The following is a 26,615-nucleotide window of genomic DNA, read 5'->3' on the forward strand; positions in this document are numbered from 1 at the left end:
ATGCCTATGTCGACATTCAACAAGACCCTGGACAGCACAACCTGGAGCTATTATAGGCTGGTGAGCACACCCACATGCTGGGTGTGGGGCATTCCCACTCTATGGAGACAGAAGCTCCTGCACTCAGGACCCTTCCAGACTTTGCCGTGTGCAGCCCTGGCTGGTCATTTGTATCCTTTCTATTTTCTCCTAAAATAAAAAGTTGAGTGTCCCCAAAGAAAAAAAGAGAGAGGGAGCAGACTGGAATATCTTCTTGAACCTGATAAACTAGGGTCTTTTTGTTTTCTACTTGTTAAACTTCTTTTTTTTTATTTATTTTTTTGACAGGCAGAGTGGACAGTGAGAGAGAGATATAGAGAGAAAGGTCTTCCTTTTCCGTTGGTTCACCCTCCAATGGCCGCTACGGCCAGCGCGCTGTGGCTGGCACACTACACTAATTCAAAGCCAGGAACCAGGTGCTTCTCCTGGTCTCCCATTCAGGTGCAGGGCCCAAGGACTAGGGCCCAAGGACTTGGGCCATCCTCCACTGCACTCCCGGGCCACAGCAGAGAGCTGGACAGGAGGGGCAACCGGGACAGAATCCGGCGCCCCGACCGGGACTAGAACCGGGTGTTCCAGCGCGCAGGGCAGAGGATTAGCCTATTAAGCTGTGGCACCGGCCGTTAAACTTCTTATTCCCACTGGCAAGGATGTGGGGAAAAGGTAGCTTAATCCACTGTTGACGGGAATACAAACTGATAAAGTCACGGTGGAAGACAGTTTGAAGATAACTCAGAAATCTGAATCTACTCCTACCATATGACCCAGCCACCCCCCTCCTCAGAATTTACCCAAAGGAAATGAAAACAACAAATAAAAGGGTCATCTGCACCTCCATGTTTATTGCAGCTCAATTCATAGTAGCCAAGATATGGAATCAACCTAAATACCCATCAACGTAAGACTGGATTAAGAAACTATGGGATATGTACTCAATGGAATACTACACAGCAGTTTAAAAACATGAAATCTGGTCATTTACAGCCAAATGAATGAATCTGGAAAATATCACACTTAGTGAAACAAGCCAGAACCAAAGGGACCAATACCATGTGTTCTCCCTGATCTGTGAGAACTAACAGATCATCTAAAAGGAAACCTGTAGAAGTGAAACTGACACTATGAAGAAGCAATTACATGAACAGCCCTGGTCTTGACTGTCGACGAACAGTTTATTATTTCATTTTATTTATTTATTATTATTTTTTTCTCTACCTAATACCACTGATTGAACTCCTTACTTAACATAGAATTAAGCATAGATGTACTAAGTCAATTGAAAATAGATTCCAGTTAAAAAGTAAGAGTGGGAAAGAGAGAGGGAGGAGCTGTACAGATCAGCACACATTCCCACAGACTTATCCCTAAGGGTGAAGCTAAAAACTTGCCATGGGACTCCAAATCCCATTTAACTGGGTGGCACTAATCCCATCTTATGTGATACAGTGACCACATTAAGTATGGAGTTCATCATATAGATAGGACCATAAGTCAAAGGGATCACATAAAGAAGACCAAGCACCTGGTAGTAACAATAGATAGAATTACAAAGGAGAGAAAGTTCCAACACGGGAAGCAGTCCACACAGCAGACTCAGAATTACAAACACTCTAAACAGCACTCACACCTCGAAATCAGCTCCTAAAGTGTTCAGATCTGACTGAAAACAAAATGAGAGCATTTCAGGCATGGAAAGCCAAGATACTGTGGCAAAAACGGTTCTGCATGAAAGATCTTGTGAGTGAGACCCCAGTGGAAAGAAGGGGCCATCAAAGAAGGAGGTACTTTTCTCTGAAGAGAGGAGAGAATTTCCACTTTGCATATGGTCCTGTTTAAAAGTCGATGAGTTTGTGAACTCAAAATGTTTCCATAGCCTTGGCAGCTCATGACAAGAGCCTCAGATGATCACTGACATCATAAATAAGAGTTTCAGTTGTTAAATCAACAACAGGAGTCACTGTGCACTTGCACCCCAAGTTGGACCTCTGTCCTTAATCAAGTGTACTATGAGAATTAACAATAAAGCTTTTCTTCAAACTGTACTTTATACTTCATGTGTCTGTGGCGGTGCAAATAGTTGGAATCTCTACTTAGTATAGAGTTGGTCTTCTGTATATAAAGTCAATTAAAAACGAATCTTAATGGAAAAGAATGGCAGCAGGAGTGGGAGGTGGGATGGGAGTGGGAATGGGAGGGCAGGAATGGGCAGAAGAAACACTATATCCCTAAAAGCTGTACATATGAAATTTGTATTCATTTAAAAAAAACTTAAAATAAAATTTAAAAAATAAACTTCTTATTCCATGAAGTATTAAACCTTTTTACTGTAATGTAAATTTAAAATGTGTTTTATTGGAAACTAAAAGAAAGACAGAAAGAAAGGGATAGGATGGAAAATGTGAGGGAAAGAGAGAGAGAGAAAGGAATATTGTTATGTTCTTAGAACTGTATTTACAGAGCACACTGAATCTGTTAAAAACTAAAAATGTTTGCATCTATGTTTATCAAATATATGGGTCTGTAAGTTCTTTATGTGTCATATTTTTGTATTGGTTTGGAATTATTCTGGTCTTGTAAAAACTTTGGCAGTTTTCCATCCTGTTCAATATTTTAGTATAGTTTGAAAAGTATTGGAGTTAGCTCCTCTTTAAATGTATTGTAGAATTCAGTGTAAAGCCATTAGGTCCTGTACTTTTCCTTGATTGAAGACCTCTAATTACTGCTTCAGTCTCACTGCATGTTTCAGGTATGTTTAGATTTTCTAAATCTTCTTGATTAAATCTTCATAGATTATATATACCCAGGAATTTATCCATCCCTTTGAGGCTCCTGAAGTTTGTTAGCACATAGTTTTTACAGTAGTTTCTTATGAGCCTTTTTATTTCAGTGCTGTTGGTTGTAAAGTTTTCTTTTTCCATCTCTAATTTTATTCATATAAATTATTTTATCTTTTTAGTCTTTATAAGTCTTGCTAAAGTATCATCTATTCTGTTTATCTTATCAAAAAATTCAACTTCATGATTCATTGATCTTTGGTAAATATTTTAGTTTCAGTTTCATTTAATTCTGTTTTAATCATTTCTTGCCTCCTGCTGATTTGGGGTCTGGTTCATTCTTGTTTTACTTGTCTTTGAGATGCATCATTAGATCACTTATTTGGGAACTTTCATTTTGTTATCTTTTTTTAAACATTTCTAGTAAATATAAATTTCCAAAGTACAGCTTATGGATTACAATGGCTTCCCCCCCTCATAACTTCCCTCCAACCCACACACCTCCAATCTCCTGCTCCATCTCCCATTCCATTCACATCAAGATTTATTTTAGATTCTCTTTATATACAGAAGATCAATTTAGTATATATTAAGTAAATATTTCAAACTTTGCACCCACACAGAACATAAAGTATAAAATACTGTTTCAGTACTAGTTACAGCATTAATTCACATTGAACAACACATTAAGGGCAGAGATCCTACATGAGGAGTAAGTGCACAGTGACTCCTGTTGTTGACTTAACAATTTGACACTCTTGTTTATGGCATCAGTAATCTCTAATCTCCGTAGGCTCTAGTCATGAGTTGCAAAGGCTATGGGAGCCTTTTGAGTTCGCTGACTTCGATCTTATTTAGACAAGGTAGTAGTCAAAGTGGAAGTTCTCTCCTCCCTTAAGAGAAAGGTACTTCCTTCGTTGATGGCCCATTCTTTCTACTGATATCACACTCACAGAGATCTTTCATTTAGGTTTTTTTTTTTTCCAGAGTGTCTTGTTTTTCCATGCCTTAAATACTCTCATGGGCTCTTCAGCCAGATCTGAATGCCTGCTGTGTATCCCACTTCCCATGTTGGATCATTCTCTCCCTTTTTTATTCTATCAGCTAGTATTTGCAGACACTATTCTTGTTTATGTGATCCCTTTGGTTCTTAATCCTATCATTATGGTCATTGTGAACAGAAATTGATCACTGGGACTAGTGAGATGGCATTGGCACATGCAAGCTTGATGGGATTGTATTGGAATCCCCTTGTATGTTTCAAACACCACCTTTTGGGGCAAGTCCGATTGAGCATGTCCCAAATCGTACATCTCCTCCCTCTCTTATTCCCACTCTTATATTTAATAGGGATCACTTTTCAGTTAAATTTGAACACCTAAGAATAATTGTGTGTTAATTACAGAGTTCAACCAATAGTATTAAGTAGAACAAAAAAATACTAAAAGGGATAAAGTGTTAAGTTGTTCATCAACAATCAGGACAAGGGCCGATCAAGTCACTGTTTCTCATAGTGTCCCTTTCACTTCAACAGGTTTCCTTTTTGGTGCTTGGTAAGTTGTCACCAATCAGGGATAACATATTTGTCCCTTTGGGACTGGATTATTTCACTGAGAATGACGTTTTCCAGATTCCTCCATTTTGTTGCAGATGACCAGATTTCATTGTTTTTTACTGCTGTATAGTATTCGATAGAGTACATGTCCCATAATTTCTTTATCCAGTCTACTGTTGATGGGCATTTGGGTTGATTCCAGGTCTTAGCTATTGTGAACTGAGCTGCCATAAACATTAAGGTGCAGACACCTTTTTTCTTTGCCAATTTCATTTCCTTTGGATAAATTCCAAGGAGTGGGATGGCTGGGTTGAATGGTAGGGTTATATTCAGGTTTCTGAGGAATCTCCAGACTGACTTCCATAGTGGTTTGACCAGTTTGCATTCCCACCAACAGTGGGTTAGTGTCCCTTTTTCCCCACATCCTCGCCAGCATCTATTGTTGGTAGATTTCTGAATGTGAGCCATTCTAACCGGGGTGAGGTGAAACCTCATTGTGGGTTTGATTTGCATTTCCCTGATTGCTAGTGATCTTGAACATTTTTTCATGTGCCTGTTGGCCATTTCATTTTATTTTCTTTTGAAAAATGTCTGTTGAGGTCCTTGGCCCATTTCTTCAGTGGGCTGTTTATTTTGATGTTGTGGAGTTTCTTGATCTCTTTGTAGATTCTGTTTATTAACCCTTTATCTGTTGCATAGTTTGCAAATGTTTTTTCCCATTCTGTCGGTTGCCTCTTCACTTTCTTGACTGTTTCTTTTGCAGTACAGATACTTCTTAATTTGATGCAATCCCAAATGTTAATTTTGGCTTTGACTGCCTGTGCTTCTGGGGTGTTTCCCAAGAAGTCTTTGCCAGTACCTGTATCTTGCAGGTTTTCTCCAATGTTCTCTAATAATTTGATGGTGTTGGGTCATATATTTAGGTCTTTAATCCACATTGAGTTACTTTTGTGTAAAGTGAAAGGTAGGGGTCTTGCTTCATGAAGATGCACATGGAAATCCAATTTCCCCAGCACTATTTATTGAATATACTGTCCTTACTCCAGGGATTGGTTTTGGATCCTTGATCAAATATAAGCTGGCTGTAGATGTTTGAATTGATTTCTGCAGTTTTTGTTCTACTCCATTGGTCTATCCATCTGTTTCTGTACCAGTACCATGCTGTTTTGATTACAACTGCCCTGTAGTATGTCCTGAAATCTGGTATTGTGATGTCTCCAGCTTCGTTTTTGCTGCACAAGATTATTTAGCGACCTTGAACATTTTTTTCATGTGCCTGTTGGCTATCTGGAATCCTCTTTTGAAAAATGTCTATTGAGGTCCTTGGCCCATCTCTTAAGTGGGTTTTTGGTTTTGTTTTTGTGGAGTTTCTATTTCTGGTTATTAACCCTTTATCTGTTGCATAGTTTGCAAATATTTTTTCCCATTCTGTCGGTTGTCTCTTCACTCTCAACTTCTCAATTTGATGCAATCCCAATAGTTGATTTTGGCTTTGACTGCCTGTGCCTCCCGGGTCTTTTCCAGAAATTCTTTGCCTGTGCCAATATCTTGAAGGGTTTCTCCAATGTTCTCTAATAACTTGATGGTGTCAGGTCGTAGATTTAGGTCTTTAATCCATGTTGAGTGGATTTTTGTGTAAGGTGTAAGGTAGGGGTGTTGGAATGTTAATGACCTCAGCTCTTCAGTTAAAAGACACATGTCTTTAGATATGTCAATAGACATTTTTCAAAAGAGGAAATCCAAATGGCCAACAGGCACATGAAAAAATGTTCAAGGTCACTAGCAATCAGGGAAATGCAAATCAAACCCACAATGAGGTTTCACCTCACCCCGGTTAGAATGGCTCACATTCAGAAATCTACCAGCAATAGATGCTGGAGAGGATGTGGGGAAAAAGGGACACTAACCCACTGTTGGTGGGAATGCAAACTGGGCAAGCCACTGTGGAAGTCAGTCTGGAGATTCCTCAGAAACCTGAAGATAACCCTACCATTTGACCCAGCCATCCCACTCCTTGGAATTTATCCAAAGGAATTTAAATTGGCAAACAAAAAAGCGGTCTGCACCCTAATGTTTATTGCAGCACAATTCACAATAGCTAAGATCTGGAACCAACCTAAATGCCCATCAACAGTAGACTGGATAAAGAAATTATGGGATATGTACTCTTTAGAATACTATACCACAGTAAGAAACAACGAAATCCAGTCATTTGCAACAAAATGGAGGAATCTGGAACACATCATGCTGAGTGAAATAAGCCAGTCCCAAAGGGACAAATACCAGATGTTCTCCCTGATCGGTGACAACTGACTGAACACAAAAAAGGAAACCTGTTGAAGTGAAATGGACACTATGAGAAATGGTGACTTGATCAGCATAGCCCTGACTGTTAATGAACAACTTAATACATTATCCCTCTTAGTAGTTTTTTTTTTGTATGTTCTACTTAATATGACTGGTTTAATTCTGTAATTAATACACAGTTATTCTTAAGTGTTGAAATTTAACTGAAATGTGATCCCTGTTAAACATAAGAGTGGGAATAAGAGAGGGAAGAGACGTACAATTTGGGACATGCTCAAGCTGACTTGCCCCAAATGGTAGAGTTAGAAACATACCAGGGGACTCCAATTTAATACTATCAAGGTGGCATGTACCAATGCCATCTCACTAGTCCAAGTGATCAATTTCAGTTCACAATTGATCATAATAAAAGGACTAAGAGTCAAAGGGGGCACATAAACAAGTCTAGTACCTGCTAATACTAACCGATAGAATAAATAAAGGGGAGAGTGATCCAACATGGGAAGCGAGATACTCAGCAGACTCATAGAATGGCGGATGTCCTAAACAGCACTCTGGCCTCAGAATCAGCCCTAAAGCCATTCCGATCTGGCTGAAAAGCACATGAGAGTATTTCAGGCATGGAAAGCCAAGACACTCTGGCAAAAAAAAAAAAAAAAAAAGCAACAACAACAACAACACACCTAAATGAAAGATCTCTGTGAGTGAGATCCCAGTGGAAAGAACAGGTCTTCAAAGAAGGAGGTACCTTTCTCTGAAGGGAGGAGAACCTCCACTTTCACTATGACCTTGTCTGAACAAGATAAGTGTCGGAGAACTCAAGGGGCTTCCATAGCCTTGGAAACTCATGATGGTGCATAGGGAGATTACTGATGCCATAAACAGGAGTGTCAGTTTGTAAAGTCAACAACAGGAGTCACTGTGCACTTACTCCTCATGTAGGATCTCTGTCCTTAATGTGCTGTACATTGAGACTTAATGCTATAACGAGTACTCAAACAGTATATTTCACTTTGTGTTTCTATGGGGGTGCAAACTGTTGAAATCTTTACTTAATGTATACTAAACTGATCTTCTGTTAAAAAAGAAAAAGAAGAAGAAATTATCAATTCCCAACTTGACTCTCACTGGGATTAAACATGAAAATAGGTCTGATCTGATTTCATCACCATTTAAAAAATCATCTATTATTTTGCACTTTATGTTTCTGTGTGGGAGCAAACTGTTGAAATCTTTACTTAATGTATGCTAAACTGATCTTCTGTATATAAAGAGAATCGAAAATGAATCCTCATCTGAATGGAAGGGGAGAGGCAGTGGGAAAGGGGAGGGTTGCAGGTGGGAGGGACGTTATGGGGGGGAAGCCATTGTAATCCATAAGCCATACTTTGGAAATTTATATTCATTAAACAAAAGTTAAAAAAAATTTTTAAAAATAAAAAAAGATAAATAAAAATAAAAAAAGATTATTTAGCTATTCGAGGTCTCCTGCGTCTCTACATGAATTTCAGCATCATTTTTTCAGGTCTGTGAAGAATGTCTTGGTATTTTGATTGGTATCAGATTGAGTCTATAAATTGCTTTTGGGAGAATGGACATTTTGATGATATTGATTCTTCCAATCCATGAGCATGGAAGATTTTTCATTTTTTTGGTATCCTCTTCTATTTCTTTCTTTAAGGTTTTGTAATTCTCATCATAGAGATCTTTAACATCCTTGATTAAGTTTATTCCAAGGTATTTGATTGTTTTTGTAGCTATTGTGAATGGATTGATCTTAGCAGTTCTTTCTCTGCCGTGGCATTGCCTGTGTATACCAAGGCCGTTGATTTTTGTGCATTGATTTTATATCCTGCTACTTTGCCAAACTCTTCTATGAGTTCCAATAGTCTCTTAGTAGAGTTCTTTGGGTCCCCTAAATAAAGAATCATATTATCTGCAAAGAAGGATAGTTTGACTTCTACCTTCCCAATTTGTACCCTTTAATTTCTTTTTCTTGCCTAATAGGTCTGGCTAAAACACCCAGAACTATATTGAATAGCAGTGGTGAGAGTGGGCATCCCTGTCTGGTACCACATCTCAGTGGAAATGCTTCCAACTTTTCCCCATTCAATAGGATGTTGGCCATGGGTTTTTCATAAATTGCTTTGATTGTATTGAAGAATGTTCCTTATATATGCAGTTTGCTTAGAGTTTTCATCATGAAAGGGTGTTGTATTTTATCAAATGCTTTCTCTGTGTCTATTGAGATAATCACATGGTTTTTCTTCTGCAGTCTGTTAGTGTGGTGTGTCACATAAATTGTTTTGCGCACATTGAACCATCCCTGCATACCAGGGATAAATCCCACTTGGTCTGGGTGGCTGATCTTTCTGATGTGTTGTTGTATTCTATTGGCCAGAATTTTATTGAGGATTTTTGCGTCTATGTTCATCAGGGATATTGGTCTGTAATTTTCGTTGGATGCTGCATCATTTTCTGGCTTAGGGATTAAGGTCATGCTGGCTTCATAGAAAGAATTTGGGAGGATTCCTTCTTTTTCAATTGTTCTGAATAGTTTGAGAAGAATTGGAGGTAGTTCTTCTTTAAATGTCTGATAGAATTCAGCAGTGACTCCATCTGGTCCTGGGCTTTTCCTTGTCAGAGGGCCTTTATTACTGTTTCAATTTCTGTCTCAGTTATGGGTCTGTTTAGGTTTTCTATGTCTTCCTGGTTCAATTTAGGTAGGTTGCATGTGTCCAGGAATCTATCCATTTCTGATAGATTTTCCTGTTTGCTGGCACACAAGTCCTTGTAGTAATTTCTGATGATTCTTTTTTATTTCTGTGGTGCCTGGTGTTACATTTCCTTTTTCATCTCTGATTTTATTGATTTGGGTCTTTCCTTTTTTTTTTTAGTTGGGCCAATGGGTGTCAATTTTGTTTATTTTTTCAAAAAACCAGCTCCTCGTTTGGCTGACTTTTTATAATTTTTTTTGGATTCAATCCTATTGATTTCTTCTCTTTCTTTCTCTTCTCCCACTAGATTTGGGTCTGATTTGCTGCAGATTTTCTAGATCCTTGAGATGCATTTAAAGCTCATTTATTTGAGGACTTTCCAGTTTCTTGATGTAGGCACCTATTGATATAAACTTTCCTATTAACATTGCTTTTGCTGTATCCCATAAGTTTTGATATGTTGTGCTGTTATCCTCATTTACTTCCAGGAAGTTTTTGATTTCTCTTTTGATTTCTTCTATGACCCATTGTTCATTCAGGAGCATGTTGTTCAATCTCCATGTGTTTGCGTATGCTCTAGGGTTTCCTGAGTTGCTAATTTCCAACTTCATTCCTCTGTGGTCTGAGAAGCTGCACTGTATGATTCTAATTCTTTTGAATTTGCTGAGACTTGCCTTATGGGCTAGCATGTGGTCAATCTCGGAGTGGGTTCCATGTACTGCTGTGAAGAATGTAAATTCTTTAAGTGTAGGATGAAAAGTTCTGTAGATAGCTGTTAGATCCATTTGGGCAATAGTATCAGTTAAATCTTCTGTTTCCTTGTTGATCTTCTGTCCGGTTGATCTGTCTATTTCTGAGAGTGGAGTATTGAAGTCCCTCAGTACTAATTGTATTGGAGTCTAAGTCTCCCTTTAAGCCCCTTAACAACAGGAGAATATATTTTGAAATTATGTCCATGCTTCTGATATGATATTAACATCCAAAATATGTAAGGAGCATATGAAGTTCATCAACAACAAAACAATGCAGTTAAGAAATGGGAAAATGATTTGAATGAACATTTTTATAAGCATTTCTGCTTTCTTTTTTTTCTGTCAAGCAGAATTAGATAGAGAGAGAGAGAGAGAGAGAGAGAGAAAGAAAGGTCTTCCTTTTCCGTTGGTTCACCCCCCAAATGGCCGCTATGGCCGGCGCTGCGCCAATCCGAAGCCAGGAGCCAGGTGCTTCCTCCTGGTCTCCCATGCGGGTGCAGGGCCCAAGGACTTGGGCCATCTTCCACTACCTTCCCAGTCCGCAGCAGAGAGCTGGACTGGAAGAGGAGCAACCAGGACAGAATCCAGCACCCCGACCAGGACTAGAACCCGGGGTGCCAGTGCAGCAGGTGGAGGATTAGCCTAGTGATCCGTGGGGCTAGCCTGAATGAACATTTTTTAAAAGCAGTATAAATGATGATACTTGGTCTCACTAGCCACTAGGGAAGTGCAAGCAAAAATCACATTAAGGTATCATTTCACTTTAGTTAGAATGACTATTATCCAGAAATCAAAAATAACAAATGTTATTTAATTGTGGTGAAAAGGGAACCAGAATACATTATTGTTTGTAATGCAAATTTAAAAATAATGTGGAGATTCCTAAAAATATACATCATTAGATAATCTATTTGAGATGTTTCTCTTCTTTAATATAAGCACTTAATGGTATATCCTTCCCTGTTAATACTGCTTTGTTGTGTCCCCTAGGTTTTGATACTTTGTGCTTTCATTTTTATTTATTTTAGGAAAATTGCTGATTTCCTTTTTGGTTTCTAAAATGACTGATTGGTCATGTAGTAGCACGTTGCTTAATTCTCAAATATTTGTGAATATTCTATTGTTTCTTTTGTTGATTTTTGGTTTTAGTCCTTTACAATCTTAGAAAATACATTATATGATTTCACTTTCTCTTTAACATTTTACTGAGACTTGATTTGTGTCTATCCTAGATAATGTTCCATGTGTTGAAAAGAATGTGTATTCTGTAGCTTTTGACTGAAATGTCCTGTAAATGTCTGTTAGGTCCATTGATTCAAAAGTATGATTCAACTCTGATTCATCTTTTTTGATTTTTATCAAGATGATCTATCCATTGATGAAAGTGGGGTGTTGAAGTAATCACCTATTATTGTACTGGAGTCTATCTAGGCCTTTAGGTCTAGCAATATTTTCAGTATATAGCTATGTATTCTTGTATTGGGTGTGAATACATTTATTATTGCTATATCTTCTTGCTGAATCAATCCTTTTATCCAAATAAAATGTCCTTTTTTGTCTTATTTTACAGTTTGTTTAAAGTCTACTTTATTTGATCTGAGGATAGCTACTGCTTCTGCGTTTTGGTTACCATTTGCCTGGCATAGCTGATCTAGCCCCTCACTTTCAGTCTATATGTGTTTTTATTTGTGAAGTGTGTTTCTCATAGGCAGCATGAAGTGGGGTCTTGGTTTTGTATCCATTCAGTGAACTTCTATCTTTTGACTGGGGAACTTAATCTTTTATATACAATGCTAGTATTGATAGATTGAAAACTAACATCTGTCATTTTGCTGATTGGTTACTGATTATATCTGCCTTATTTGTGAATAGATCAACCATATGACTAGAAATACATCCAAAGAAAAAGAAGTTAACCCATGAAAGAGCTACCTGCAACTTATAAGTTTTGCAGGACTATTCACAATAACACAGAAACACAGTCATCAATATGAAAGAAGGTAAAGGAAGGAAACCTCACAGTAAAAAGATCACAGGAATTTCAAAGCATATATTAGAAAATATCTTTGGGAAAAGGCAGGGCAAAGTTACTACTAATCAATAGTCACATTGAACGTTAATGTCCTCAACTCTCCAGTTAAAAGACACAGATTGGCTGATTGGGTTGAGGAACAAAACCCAACTATTTGCTGCTTACAATAAATACATCTTTCCAACAAAGATGCATACAGGCTGAAAGTGAAAGGCTGGAAATGAAAAAAGAGTGGGCATAGCCATCTTAATATCAGACAAAATAAACTTTAACACAAAAACTGTTAAGAGAGACAAAGAGGGCACTATATAATGATTAAGTGCTCAGTTCAACAGGAAGATATGACGATTATCAATGTATATACACCTAATTACAGGGCACCAGCAGGTTAAAGCCCCAGCCTGCAATGCTGGCATTCCAAATGGGAGTTGGTTCAAGTCCCAGCTGCTCCACTTCCAGTCCAGCTTCCTGCTAACTTTGCCTGGGAAAGCAATGGAGAATGGCCCAAATACTTGAGCCCATGCACCCATGTGTGAGACCCAGAAGACACCCTTGGCTCCTGGCTTCAGCCTGGCCCAGCCCCAGTCATTGCAGCTATTTGGGTAGTGAACCAGCCAATGGATGACCTCTCTCCCCGTGTCTCCACCTCTCTCTGTAACCCTGCCTTTCAAATAAATAAAATAAATTTTAAAAAAAAGAAAATATATTCTCTCCTTCTATTGGTCCACTCTTCACTCTATTGATTGTTTCCTTTGTTGTGCAGAAGCTTCCTAGTTTGATATAATTCTGCTTGTCTAGTTTTATTTTACTACCTATGCTTCTGGAGTCTCATCCAAAAAACTGTTTCACACGCCAGTAAAATGGAGTGTTTCCATTGTATTGTCCCCCAGTAGTTGCATGGTTTCCAGACTCATATTTAGATTTTGATCCACTTTGACTTTATTTTTGTAAAGGGTATAAGAGAGAGGTCTCATTTCAGACTTGTGGATTTTCTATAAAGACGATCTGTCCATTGATGTTTTCCTGACACCACTGGTAGGAGAGACTGTCTTTTGGCCAGAGAGTGCTTTTATCATCATTGTCAAAGACAAATTGGTTGTAAATGCTTGGATTTATTTCTGAGATCTCTTTTCTGTTCTATTGATGTATGTGTCTACTTTTATGACAGTGCCATACAATTTGAGTTACAATAGCCCCATAGTATGCCTTGAAATTTGGTATTGTGATACCTCCATCTTTGCTATTATTGTTCGCGATTGGTTTCTCAGAGGCCAGCATTGTGGTACAATGAGTGAAATCGCCACTTGTGATGTCAGCATCTCATACCAGATTGCCAAACTGGTAACTGACCTGCTTCCCATCCAGCTTCCTATTAATGCACATGGGAAGTCAGTATACAAATATCCAAGCACCTGCATCCCTGCCACCCATGTGGGATACCCAGATGGAGTTCCTGACTCCTGACTTAGTCCTGGTCCAGTCCTGGATGTTATGGTCATTTGGGGAACCAGCAAATGAAATCTCTCTCTCTCTCTCTCTCTCTCTCTCTCTCTATATATATATATATATATATATATATATATATATATAGTTCTCTTTCTCTTGTCTTTCAAATAAATGAATGAACCTTTAGGAAAAAATGACTGCTTTGGCTATTTGCCTTTTGTGTTTCCATTTGACTTTTAGGATTTTTTTTTTTAGTTCTATGAAGAATTCATTGGTATTTTGATGGATACTACATTGAATCTGTAGAGTGCTTTGGACATTTTGGGCATTCTGAAAATATTAATTTTTGTGATCTATGTACATGGCAGGTCTTCCCAATTTTGAGTCTTCTTTAATGTATTTCATTGGTGTTTTATAATTTTCATTGTAGAAGTCATTCACAAAATAAAATTTATTCCAAGTATATGATTTTTGTTAACTGTTGTGAATGTGCTCTTTGTCAGCAAGATTAGTGTTGGTGCATAAAAATAGTGCTGACACTGTGTGTTGATTTTATTTCCTGAAACTTTGCTGCATTCACTTATTAGATCACTTATCCATCCCTTTGCATATCTTTTGGTTCCTCTATATATAGGGTCATGTCATCTAACTTTCTTCTTTCCTATTCATATGTCTTTCATTTCTATTTTTACCTAAAAGCTCTAGCTAAAATGTCCAAAACTATACTGAATAAGAATTGTGAGAGTGGACATCATGTGTGGTTCAGGATTTTAGTGGAACTGCTTTCAGCGTTTGTACATTCAATATGTTGTTGACTGTGGGCTTGTCATATACAGTCTATTTTTGTGATAAGGTGTGTCCTTCTATGACTAACTTGTTCATGAGTGGCTTTTTTATTATCATGAATGGATGTTATATTTAATCAAATGTTTTTTCTGCATCTGTGGAGATCATATGATTTTTATCCTTCATTCAGTTGCTGTGATGTATTACATTTATTGTTTTGTGTATGCTTCAATATAATCGTGAAAAATCTCACATTTATTGATTTGTGTATGTTAAACCATGCATGAAACCCTGAGATAAATTCTACTTGGTCAGGTTGAATTATCCTTTTGATGTGTCACTGGATTTTATTTTCTAGTAATTTGTTGAAAATTTTGCAACTGTGTTTATCAGGAATATTTTCTATAGTTTTCTTTTGCTTGTGTTATCCTCCTTTAATTTGAGAATTAATGGAATACTGGCATCTTAGTGTGAGTTTAGATGGGATCCCTCCCTTTCAATTTGTTGGTAGTTTAGGGGGAACTGGTGTTAGTTCGACCTTATGAGTTTGGTAGAATTCAGCATGAAAACATCTGATCCTTAGCTTTTCTTTGTTGGTAGACTCTATAACTGATACAAATGCCATCACTGGTTATCGGTCTGTTCAAGTTTTGTGTGTCTTCATAATTCAATTTGGGTAAGTATACACTTCCAGACTTTTGTTCATTTATTCTAGGTTTTCCAATTTGTCAGTATAGATTTGTTCAGAAAGGTTTCTAATGATTCTTTGTATTTTTTGGCTTCAGATGTAATATCTCCTTTTTTAATTTTTTATTTTATTGACTCAGTCTTTGCATTTCTTCATTAGGCTGGCTAACGGTTACCAATTTTATCTTTTCAAAGAACCAAGTCTTCATCTCATTAATCATTTGCATCATTTTAATATCTGTTTTGTTTATTTCTTCTCTAATTTTTATTATATAACTCCTACTATTAATTTGCAGTTTAGCTTATTTTTCTGAATTCTTGAGATGCTCACTTATATTTTATATATCTTTACATTCATTTGATGTGGAGTCTTATTGCTATAAACTTTCTTCTTACACACTGCTAATGCTGTATCTTGTAAGCTTTGATACATTGTGTGTTCCTTTTCATCAGTTTCAAGTAATTATTAAAATTTCCCTTTAAATTTTTTTAATGACTCGTTGTTTATTCAGTAACATATTGTTCATTCTCCACGTATTTTATAATTTCAAGAGATTCTTTTGTTGTGAATTTTAAGCTTTATTCTATTGTGATCAAAAAGATGTATGATATGATTTCAATTTTTTTAACTTGCTGGGATTTATTTTGTGGCTTAGTACATGATCTATCCTACAGAATGCAATGCATGCTAATGAGTAGAGCTGTATTCTCATCTCTCAATTATGGGATAGAATGATCTGTAAATGTGTATTAGGTCCATTCAGTCTATAGTATAGATCTCTTCTATTATTTGTCATTTTTTGGTCTGGTCAATCTGTCCTTTATTGAAAATGTGGTGCTGAAGTCTTCTAAGACTATTGTATTGGAGCTTATTTCTCCCCTTAGATTTACTAACCTTTTTTTATAAAACTGGGTGATCTGACAATAGGTGAATATGCACTTATAGTTGTCATATCTTCTTGTTTAATTAGGCACTTGATTATTATATAGTGATCTTCTTTGTGTCAACTAACAGTTTTTACCTTAAATTCTAATTTGGTTGATATAAGTATAACTACTCCTACTGTTTTTCTACTTCCTTTGCATGAAATATCTTTTTTCTTTCTTTCACTTTTAGTCTATGTGTCTTTACTAGTGAAGTGCAATTCTGGTAAGCAGCACATTTGAGTCTTGTTTTTATTCTATCTATTAAACTAGTCTGCATATTTTAGTTGAGGAATTTATTTCACTTATGTTCAAGTTTATTATTGATAAATAATGACATTGTCCAGCCATTTTTTTAAAGTTGCTTTTCTTTGTTTTGAGTATAATTGTTCTTTTTCTAGTAAGTTTCGTAATTTCATCACTTTCATGATGAAGGTTGCCTTTTCTAGTTTCTGTACACTGGGATCCATTAAGTATTATTTGAAAAGCTGGTCAGGTGATGATGGATTATTCATATTTTGCTTTCCTTTATGTTTTCATCATTTGTGAATCATAGTCTTTCTGTGTAAAGTATTCTGCTTAGGTGGGGACTTTTTGCTTTCATTTATTTTTTTTCATTTCAGAGTTTAGACTCCTCACTCCCTCCAATTCTGTAAAGTTTCTGTTGAAAAATCTGCTGTTAATATAATGGGAATTCTTTTAAAAATTGCCATTATGTTCTTAGAACTGTATGTTAAATCTTTTAAAAATGAATTAAAAATTTAAATAAATTTTTTTTTCAAAAGCTTGCTGGGGGATGGAGTTGTAGCAGAGCAAAGTTTAAGCCTCCACTTAAAATGCCAGCATCCCACATTGGAGTGCCAATTTGGATCCTGACTGCTGCACTTCTGACCCAGCTACCTGATAATGCCCCAGGAAGACAAAAGAAGATGATCCAAGTTCTTGGGCCCCTGTCACCCTGTCAGCAAGGGAACCAGTTGGTGTCCTTCATTCCTAACTTTGGCCTGGACCAACTCCAGCAATTGCAGGCATTTGGGTTGTGAGCCAGAAGATGGATGATCGATCGAGATTTCTTTCTCTCCCTCTCTCCCTCTACCACTCCCTCTCCCTCTCTCCCCCCCTTCCATTTAAAATAAACAATAATCTTTTTTTCATAATTGACCTGATATTTTTTCTTATAAATTTTAGAATTACCCTTTGTATAGTACTTCGAAGGTTTCACTTTAATGGATCATGGTGTTCTTTTCTGATAACATCAATTTGGGGTTCTCAGAGCATCCTACATGGACACCCACATCTTTCTTGAAATTGGGGAGGTTTTCAGCAATTTTTTCATGAAATAGGTTTGCAAAGCCACTCCTTTTCTCTGTTTTGTTGGGAACTCCCAAAATTCTAATATTGGTTCACTTGATGGTATCCCAGAGATCCCGAACACTCTTTTAATTTTTAATTCCTATTCCTTCCTGTCTGGTCTAGTTGAGATACTCCAGAAGACCTGTTCAATACTGGAAATTCAGGACGAGTATTGTGGCATAGTAGATTATGCTGAAATTTGCAACACTGGCATCCCATATCAGAGTGTCAGTTCATGTTCTGGCTGTACACTCCTGATCCAGCTTACTGCTAATGTACCTGAGAAACCAGTGTAATATGCTCTAAGTATTTGCACCCCTGACACCCATCTGGAGACCTGGATGGAGTTCTGGGCTTCTAGCTTTGATTTCGCCCAGTTCCAGCCATTGTTGCCATATGGTGAGTGATTGGAAGATCATTCTATCTATCTATCTACCTATCTATCTATCTATCTTTCTCTCCTTATATCCCTTTGCCAAATAAATAAGTAAAATGTATTCATTGTTCTGCTTGATCTAATTTATTTTTTAGTCTCTCAACTATATTTCTATTTGATTTATTTATTTCTCCCTTTCTAATGTTTCTATTTTGTTATTTTTAATATCTATATCTCTTCACTGAATTTCTCATTCATACCACACATTTGATTTTTTATTTAATTCTTTACCTATATTCTCTTGTATCTATTTAAATTTTTTTTTATTTTTCTTTACAACTTTTCATCAGACATTTCATCAATCTCCTTTTCTTCATGACCTGCTACTAAACAATCATTTTATTCCCTTGGGGGCCCATATTGACATGTATTTTCTTATTTATTGTGTTCTTGCATTGATTTTGTACATCCAGGGATTAGCTGTTTCTGTCACTTTAGAGAGTGGTTTCTATGGTTTGAAGAGTTTTTCTTTTTTTTTTTTTTTTTTTTTTTAAGATTTTTTTTTTTTAATTTTTTTTTTTTTTTTTTTGACAGGCAGAGTGGACAGTGAGAGAGAGAAACAGAGAGAAAGGTCTTCCTTTGCCGTTGGTTCACCCTCCAATGGCCGCCGCGGCCGGCGCGCTGCGGCCGGCGCACCGCGCTGATCCGATGGCAGGAGCCAGGAGCCAGGTGCTTTTCCTGGTCTCCCATGGGGTGCAGGGCCCAAGCACCTGGGCCATCCTCCACTGCACTCCCTGGCCACAGCAGAGGGCTGGCCTGGAAGAGGGGCAACTGGGACAGAATCCGGCGCCCCAACCGGGACTAGAACCCGGTGTGCCGGCGCCGCTAGGCGGAGGATTAGCCTAGTGAGCCGCGGCGCCGGCCAAGAGTTTTTCTTTTAGATATACCTTTAGTATCAGTTTGATTGACTATTCTGTCTTTATATTAATTGGCCCACATAGTGCAGTCTCCCATACCTTTTGGAAATACAGTTGATGATAGCAGTAGTGAGAATCTAGAATACTCATGTGGCCAAGTATAACTGCTGTGGTCCCTGTCAGGCTGGTCCTTAGCCATCTCTCCCAGTGGAAAAACTAGAATCAGGAATTTCTTAACAGCAGGCCCTTCTGGTGATATATGTGGGCCTGCTACACAGACCCAAGGCACTATTCAAGTCAAGAGCTGGAGTTGCAAGATCCATGGTGACACTGGGAGTAGGCTGAATTCATTGGCCTCCCAGCCAGAACCTAGCTCCAAGATGCCCAAGAGTAGCGCAAATCATGGGTAGGAGCGGAGAGTCCAGCAGATGCTATCTGAAAGTGGTTGATATTGAGTGTGATTTTGGATTTGCAACATCAGACCAAGTAATCTCAGGTCATTCTGCATGGGCACATATTGAACAGGGTGGGTATTAGAAACCCCAGCTGAAGCCTTGGAGAGGTACATAAATCTGATAGTTCCATGGGAAGACCCAGAGCACTGAACCCCTACCTGGACCAGGGTAGGCACAGAAACCCTGGATCAAAACCCCCAACTAATGATCTAGATAGTATGTGAGAATCCTGAGCCAGACCACTGGGCAGCAGGCTAATAGAGCTCAGCTGTTTGTGGGAAGGTCAAAAGCCCAATGTGATGGGTACAGCACAGAAACCAAGGCTACTATTAGTAGTAGGAGGTGCTGGATCTGAGGAGTGTGGAGCTCAGGCTGCAGAACCTTCACTAGGTTGGTGTTGGGAGAATGCTTGACAAATTGTCCAGAGTGATTTCAGTGTGAAGAACACCTTCACAAGACTGACATTGTGGCATAGTGGGTTAAACTTTTGCCAGCAACATTGGCATCCAATATAGGTGCAAGTCCAAGTCCAAGCTACTCCACTTCTGATGCTACTCCCTACTAATGCTCCTGGGAAAGCATCAGAATATGGCCCAAAACTTGTGCCTTCAAACCCAAGTAGGAGTACTGAGAGAAGGTCCTGGCTCCTGACTTCAGTCTGTCCAGCCCTGGCCATTGCGGCCATTTGAGGCATGAACTGGTAGATGGAAGACCAATCTGCTGTGTCTGTGTCTGTGTCTGTGCCTGTGTCTGTGTCTGTGTCTGTGTCGGGGTGTGTATGTGTGTGTGTGTGTCCTTTTCCTCTGTGTAACTCTGCCTTTCAAACAAATAAATAAGTCTTTGAAAAAAAGAGCATCTATACTGCTGAAACATGTACATTTTCCCAATTATGTTCATTCTCCCAAATGTGCACACTATCCAGAGCATGTACACATTCTCTATTTCATGATCAGACGTTACTACAAGAACCATCCCTAGTGCATAGGCAGCTCTGAACCATATTGGACAGACTGAGCAGTGCCATCGGAACCCTGTCCAAGTCAGTGTGCACAAGTTCCAGTATCAATGAGGGAAGTTTTGAGAAGCAGTTGAGGGAAGAGAACGAGGGGGAAAAGGATGATCCTCAAGTCTGAAGATCAGGTACCCTATAGAATCTTAAGGGCTTGATAACCCAGCTTTCATGTTCCCACTGTTCATGAGGTGCAGAGTGTTGTCTGGGCTATGGTGCTGTGGTCATCCTTGATGTTGGGCTCAATTGTATCTGTGAAGCTTCATTCATTTTCATGAATCCCAAGATTCATGAGCTACATCATGATATGTAGGAGCTTCTGTCTCCTAGTGCAGTATGGAATCTCCCAGTGACTCCTTTCTTAAGCTGTTGCCACACTGCCTCAGTCTGTCCTCTGAGGATTATGGGGAGAGAACAACATGAGTCCCTACTGAGCTTCTGGACTATGGTGACTGAATTTCTATCTAGCAAGGATGCCCACATAAGGTATTTTTGCACATGGGCTCTGGAAATACTTGGCTGCTCACCTTTTCTCCTGCAACAGGGAATCACCCTGGCCATAGTGTGATTCAGTTGTTATTTGGTTTTGTTCATCTATCTATGCTTTTCTGTCTTGCTGTTCTACAATGATCTCACTGTTCCTTTACTGTCCTTTACTGTCTTCCTCAGGTACTCACCACAAGATGTTGTTGTCTTGGGTCCTCTCGGTGGAGAACAAGGCTAATACTGGGCTTCTCTTTTTGGTCATCTTGAAAACCTATCATGTTTATTCTTATTAAGTAATTTTTTTATATTTTTCTTCAAATTCCTCTCATTTTTCATCTCAGGCTGCTGATGTATCAGGCAAGTTTCCCTGCTTGTGCATAGTTACTATTGCTATAATAAAAATATTAGGTTTATCTTCTAAGAAAGAACATTTACTATCAATTACAGACCCATAGTAAAAAAAGGGGAAAGTAACATTGAGGCCCAAATCAATCTCCCCATACAGAGTTTGTGGGAATGTCTGCAGTTGAGGTAATTGTGGTAGAACTCAGTGAGACAAAGCAACAGAACATAATAGGTTTAGAAGATGGTTGTGAAGAAAGTCCTTTGAGAACAGGCCATCAAAGAAGGAGGTACCTTTCTCTGAAGGGAGGAGAGAACTTCCACTTTGACTATGGCCTTGTCTAAGATCAGAGTTTGTGAACTCAAGAGGCTTCCATAGCCTTGGCAGCTCATGACAAGAGCCTTGGGTGATTACTGACGTCATAAATAAGAGTGTCAATTGTTAAATCAACAACAGGAGTCACTGTGCACCTGCTCCCCACATAGGATCTCTGTCCTTAAAGTGTTGTACTATGTGAATTAATGGTATAACTAGTACTCAAACAGTACTTTATACTTTGTGTTTCTGGGCAGGTGCAAACTGTTGAAATCTTTACTTAGTACATACTAAGTTGATCTTCTGTATATAAAGATAATTGAAAATTAATCATGATGAAGAATGGGATGGGAGAGGGAGTGGGAGATGGGATGGTTGCAGGTGGAAGAGAGGTTATAGGAGGAAAAAGCCGCTATAATCCAAAAGTTGTACTTTGGAAATTTATATTCATTAAATAAAAGTTTAAAAAAGAATTTAAAAAAAAGAAAGTCCTTTGAGTATATGCCTCGACAAATCATATCTTTACATACATCAAATGTTCCAAGATGGCTACCAAAACCTCATTGGAGGTGTGTCATTTAACATTATAATGAACTATAGTTAACTGTACAGTAGGTCTGAGTTGATCTGTGAAGGCTCATATTACATGGTTGACTACAACCAGTTCCCTCCCTTTTATCAGGGACACTGGAAAAACAGTGCAACAGATTTAGGTGAGGAGGGTTGGGCTTTTTGGTTTTTTGTTTTGTTTTGTTTTGTTTTTTGCTTTTTTAATTCATGTGGTTGTTTTCTTGCATACATAAACTCCTACATGAACAATTATTAATTCTAAGATCCTTTTATTTATCAACATTTTTTTGGTTGGCCAAAACAGAATCCAATGGGGAGTCTGAAGGGATTGCCAATTTATGTCAAACCCTCACTATTGCAGTTTTGCAATAGTAAAAGTAAACAGATTTCAAAATTAAAGATCAAAGTTTCTTGCAAATATTTACTAAAACATCAATATTTTAAGAAAACTTGTTGTTTTGACACAGAGAATCAAATTCTAGTATTGTGTCAGGGTACCTTTGATATTAAAGCTCAACTTTCAGACATTCATATCAATAATTCCCTTTGAACTTTTTCCAGTTGATTTCACATAAGATTTATATGTTATAAACGATTTATAACATTTTTACCTGATTGTTCTGTACTTTTCCTCTTTCTCAATGAATATCACACATCTTACTTTAGGAAAATTATTACTCTTTTTTCCCTTGAACAAAACGTATTTCACATATCCCACTATTTCACTTACCAAAATCATGTCTCACCTTTTTTCATATACTTAATTGTTCTTCCTTTTGAAGTATCAAATGAGTTTAGAAATTAAATTTTTAGAGGGATACATTCCAGGAAGTATTGAGCTAAACATCGGCAAATTTTAGAGGGGAAAAATTGTATATAAACCCAAAATAAGGCTCAGCCTGATTCTTTTACTTCTCATTTACAAAAAAAAAAAATGCAAAAGTCATTTTTTAGCACTTCAGTAAGGAACTTTTATATATCCCCTTTTGAAAGAGATCTTTCTTTGACAACATTGTGGTCAATCATCATTCTGTAGCTATATTGTATTTGACCTTTGTTGCCAGAATGGACCTGTGCTGGCCATTGGCCTCACACCAGAGAGAAAGTTATTAATCACCAGGAGTTAGTGTCAGAAATTCTTTTAGCCATGTTCAAGCAACAAATAGGTTATAGAAGGAGTTGTTCTTAGGCTAACTGTACCTACAGCCCATTGTCAAATTTAACTTTATCTGTTCTGTAGCTGACAGTCATCATTTCAAAGGGCTGTACCAGGGGCAAGGGTGCCACAGCAGCTCAAGCCTCCCCTTAGGATAACTGCATCCCACTTTGGAGTGCTGGTTCAAGTCTTGGCTACTCTGCTTCTGAACCAGCTCCTTACTAATGTGCCTCATAGACAGCAGATGATGGCTCACATACATGAATTCCTGCACCCTATGTGGGATACCTAGAAGTTTCTGGCTCCTTGCTTCAACCTGGCCCAGCCCCAACTGTTGTAACCATTTGGGGGTGAACCAGTAGGTGGAAGAGATCTCTCTCTCTCTCTCTCTCTCTCTCTCTCTCTCTTTCTCTCTCTCTCTCTTTCCTTCTCCCCCTTTGTCTTTTGAATAAATAAACGTTATTTTAAAAAAGTGATGCACCAGCATTATTTTGGTGGGACCTGTACTTCTAAAGAATGCTGACAGGGCACAGGCATATATCTCAAAAAGCATAATACAAAACAAACATCAAAAAGAACATAATAAATTGAATTTCATCTTAAAAACAATAAATAGAGTTTAATGTAATGTGAACTGCATTATAGTTTGAGGGTTGACTATCTGTACAAGTGCAGTAGGAGAAGTTGTTTACCATATAATCTCAGATTTAGAAAACTCTCAAAGTTAGGAGGCCTAATCAAGGCAGTTTCCATTTTTTTTACTGCAACATCTAATCTTCTCAGCTAATAGGGCCTATTCAAAAGTGATAGTCTTGGCCAGTGCCGCGGCTCAATAGGCTAATCCTCCGCCTTGCAGTGCCAGCACACCAGGTTCTAGTCCCGGTCGGGGCACCGGATTCTGTCCCAGTTGCCCCTCTTCCAGGCCAGCTCTCTGCTGTGGCCCGGGAGTGCAGTGGAGGATGGCCCACGTGCTTGGGCCCTGCACCCCATGGGAGACCAGGATAAGTACCTGGCTCCTGCCATCGGATCAGTGCGGTGCACCGGCCGCGGCGGCCATTGGAGGGTGAACCAACGGCAAAGGAAGACCTTTCTCTCTGTCTCTCTCTCTCTCACTGTCCACTCTGCCTGTCAAAAAAAAAGTGATAGTCTTATTTATTTATTATATGGCTGTGAAACTTTAAAATCATGTATTCTGAGTACGGTTTTATATGTGTGATTCCAGTTGTATCCTATTATGAAGAAAACAGATTCCTATGGAAGTTGCATGAACAATCACATTGTCATGAAAAACAAAAAGCACTCACAAGTAGTTTTTGAATTTTGGAGGAATTAAATAGGAAGAAAAATGTCCAGGTTCTCTGCAACCAACAGGTATTTCTACTGAAGCCTGGAAAGAGTTTCTTTTCAACCAAAGTCATGAAGCAGAAGCCGCAGGCTGGAAGTAGAAGACACATTGTAGCAGGTTTTGTTTTTCTGGTTTCCAAACTTTATTAGTAGGGGAAGCAAGGGACTGCCCACAATTGTCGCCTTTAAGTTATGATCTCATTCATTTTTTTAACTTTTATTTAATGAATATAAATTTCCAAACTGCAGCTTATGGAGTACAATGGCTTTCCCCCCCATAACTTCCCTCGCATCCACAACCCTCCCCTCTCCCGATCCCTCTCCCATTCCATTCACATCAAAATTCATTTTCAATTATCTTTATATACAGAAGATCAATTTAGCATATATTAAGTAAAGTTTTCAACAGTTTGCACCCACATAGAAACACAAAGTGAAAAATATTGTTTGAGTACTAGTTATACCATTAAATCTCAATGTACAGCATATTAAGGACAGAGATCCTACATGGGGAGTAAGTGCACAGTGACTCATGTTGTTGACTTAACAAACTGACACTCTTGTTTATGGTGTCAGTAATCACCCTAGGCTCTTGTCATGAGTTTCCAAGGCTATGGAAGCCTCTTGAGTTTGCAAACTCTGATCTTATTTAGACAAGGTCATAGTCAGAGTGGAAGTTTACTCCTCCATTCAGAGAAAGGTACCTCCTTCTTTGATGACCTGTTCTTTCTACTGGGATCTCACTCACAGAGATCTTTCATTTAGGTCATTTCATATTTTTTTGCCAGAGCATGTTGGCTTTCCATGCCTGAAATACTCTCATGGGCTTTTCAGCCGGATCTGAATGTCTTAAGGGCTGATTCTGAGGCCAGAGTTCTGTTTAGGACATCTGCCATTCTATGAGTCTGCTGTGTATGCCGCTTACCATGTTGGATCGTTCTCTCCTTTTTAATTCTGTCAGTTAGTATTTGCAGACACTTGTCTTGTTTATGTGATCCCTTTGCCTCTTAGACCTATCATTATGATCAATTGTGAACAGAAATTGATCACTTGGACTAGTGAGATGGCATTGGTACATGCCACCTAATGGGATTGAAATGGAATCCCCTGGCACGTTTCTAACTCTACCATTTGGGGCAAGTCCAATTGAGCATGTCCCAAATTGTATGATCTCATTCTTAACCTGACTCTGGACAGGATCAAACTTTTGATTGATGTTCTCAATCAGAGACTTAAGGTGTGTGAAGTATATGACTACACTAAAGTAAAATTAAAATATTGTGGAGTGCATTTTGGTTCTAAGGCCATAGCTCCTACCAGTCTTTGGGTGTGATCCATCCTAGAGCGTACAACTCTGCTGAGCAACACTTCCACCACAACTTCAGAGTACTGCCTTATTCTTTTCAGACTCCTAGACTCAGGCTCCCAAGTATGAGCCCAGTTTTGCCCATGGACTATTTTCTGTCCAAATACAACACAGAGCAACTGTAAAACAAATGTATATCTACTATGGAAACAGCCTACAGGACACAAGGCTCCTGCGATGGCCCTGAGCTGTGTCCTGGACAATGTTTATAGTGAAAGTGTACATGTTCTTCGAGCTGGAACTGGACCCTCAGACTTACAACTTTATCTACTTGCTGCAGGTGTTGGAACCAGCCTGTTGGCAGATGCCAAGAAGTGGGCATTTGAAATTTCAGTATATTTTGGTGATGCCTGCCAAGATGTTTTTAGCATGCCTGGCTCTCCACACAAGGTTTTCTATAAATGTGAAGACAAGATGAAAATTTGTTATGCTTGCTCTTATAAGCAAGTTCCACCTAAGGGCCATGACCACTTTTTTTAATTATTTCATTTTTAATTATTTCACTCTTGGAGTACACATCTGGTTTGATGCAAATACACATAAAATGAAGAAGTTTGTCCTACGCAGCAATTACCCTGGAATTTATAATTTTAACATCTGTCACTGCTGTAAGTTCAAGATCCCACCAGCCATAAAGAAAGAAAATGCAGATAATCAGACAGAAATATGTACAGCCTACAGCAAGTAGAACAATCTCCAGGAGCTCCTGGATCATATGGTGGAAAAGCCTGTTGTCGTGAACAGATCCCCCTCTCTATACACCAACACATTTGGCTCCACATTCTACTTTGGTCTTTGATGTACCATCTTTGAAGTCGTAAAGAACCACCACAGTTCTCATGACTCTATATGCCTGCCTCTGCCCCCAGGCTTGGTGCCCACCTGAGAACAGCAAAGCTCCCATAG

General features: G+C 38.4%; 1 pseudogene; it reads left to right on the top strand.

Annotated features, from left to right (window-relative positions):
• On the top strand, positions 1-26,615 carry LOC100358954 (phagosome assembly factor 1-like; annotated as a pseudogene).

The sequence above is a fragment of the Oryctolagus cuniculus genome, chromosome 5, assembly GCF_964237555.1.
Source record: "Oryctolagus cuniculus chromosome 5, mOryCun1.1, whole genome shotgun sequence".
Lineage (NCBI taxonomy): Eukaryota > Metazoa > Chordata > Mammalia > Lagomorpha > Leporidae > Oryctolagus > Oryctolagus cuniculus.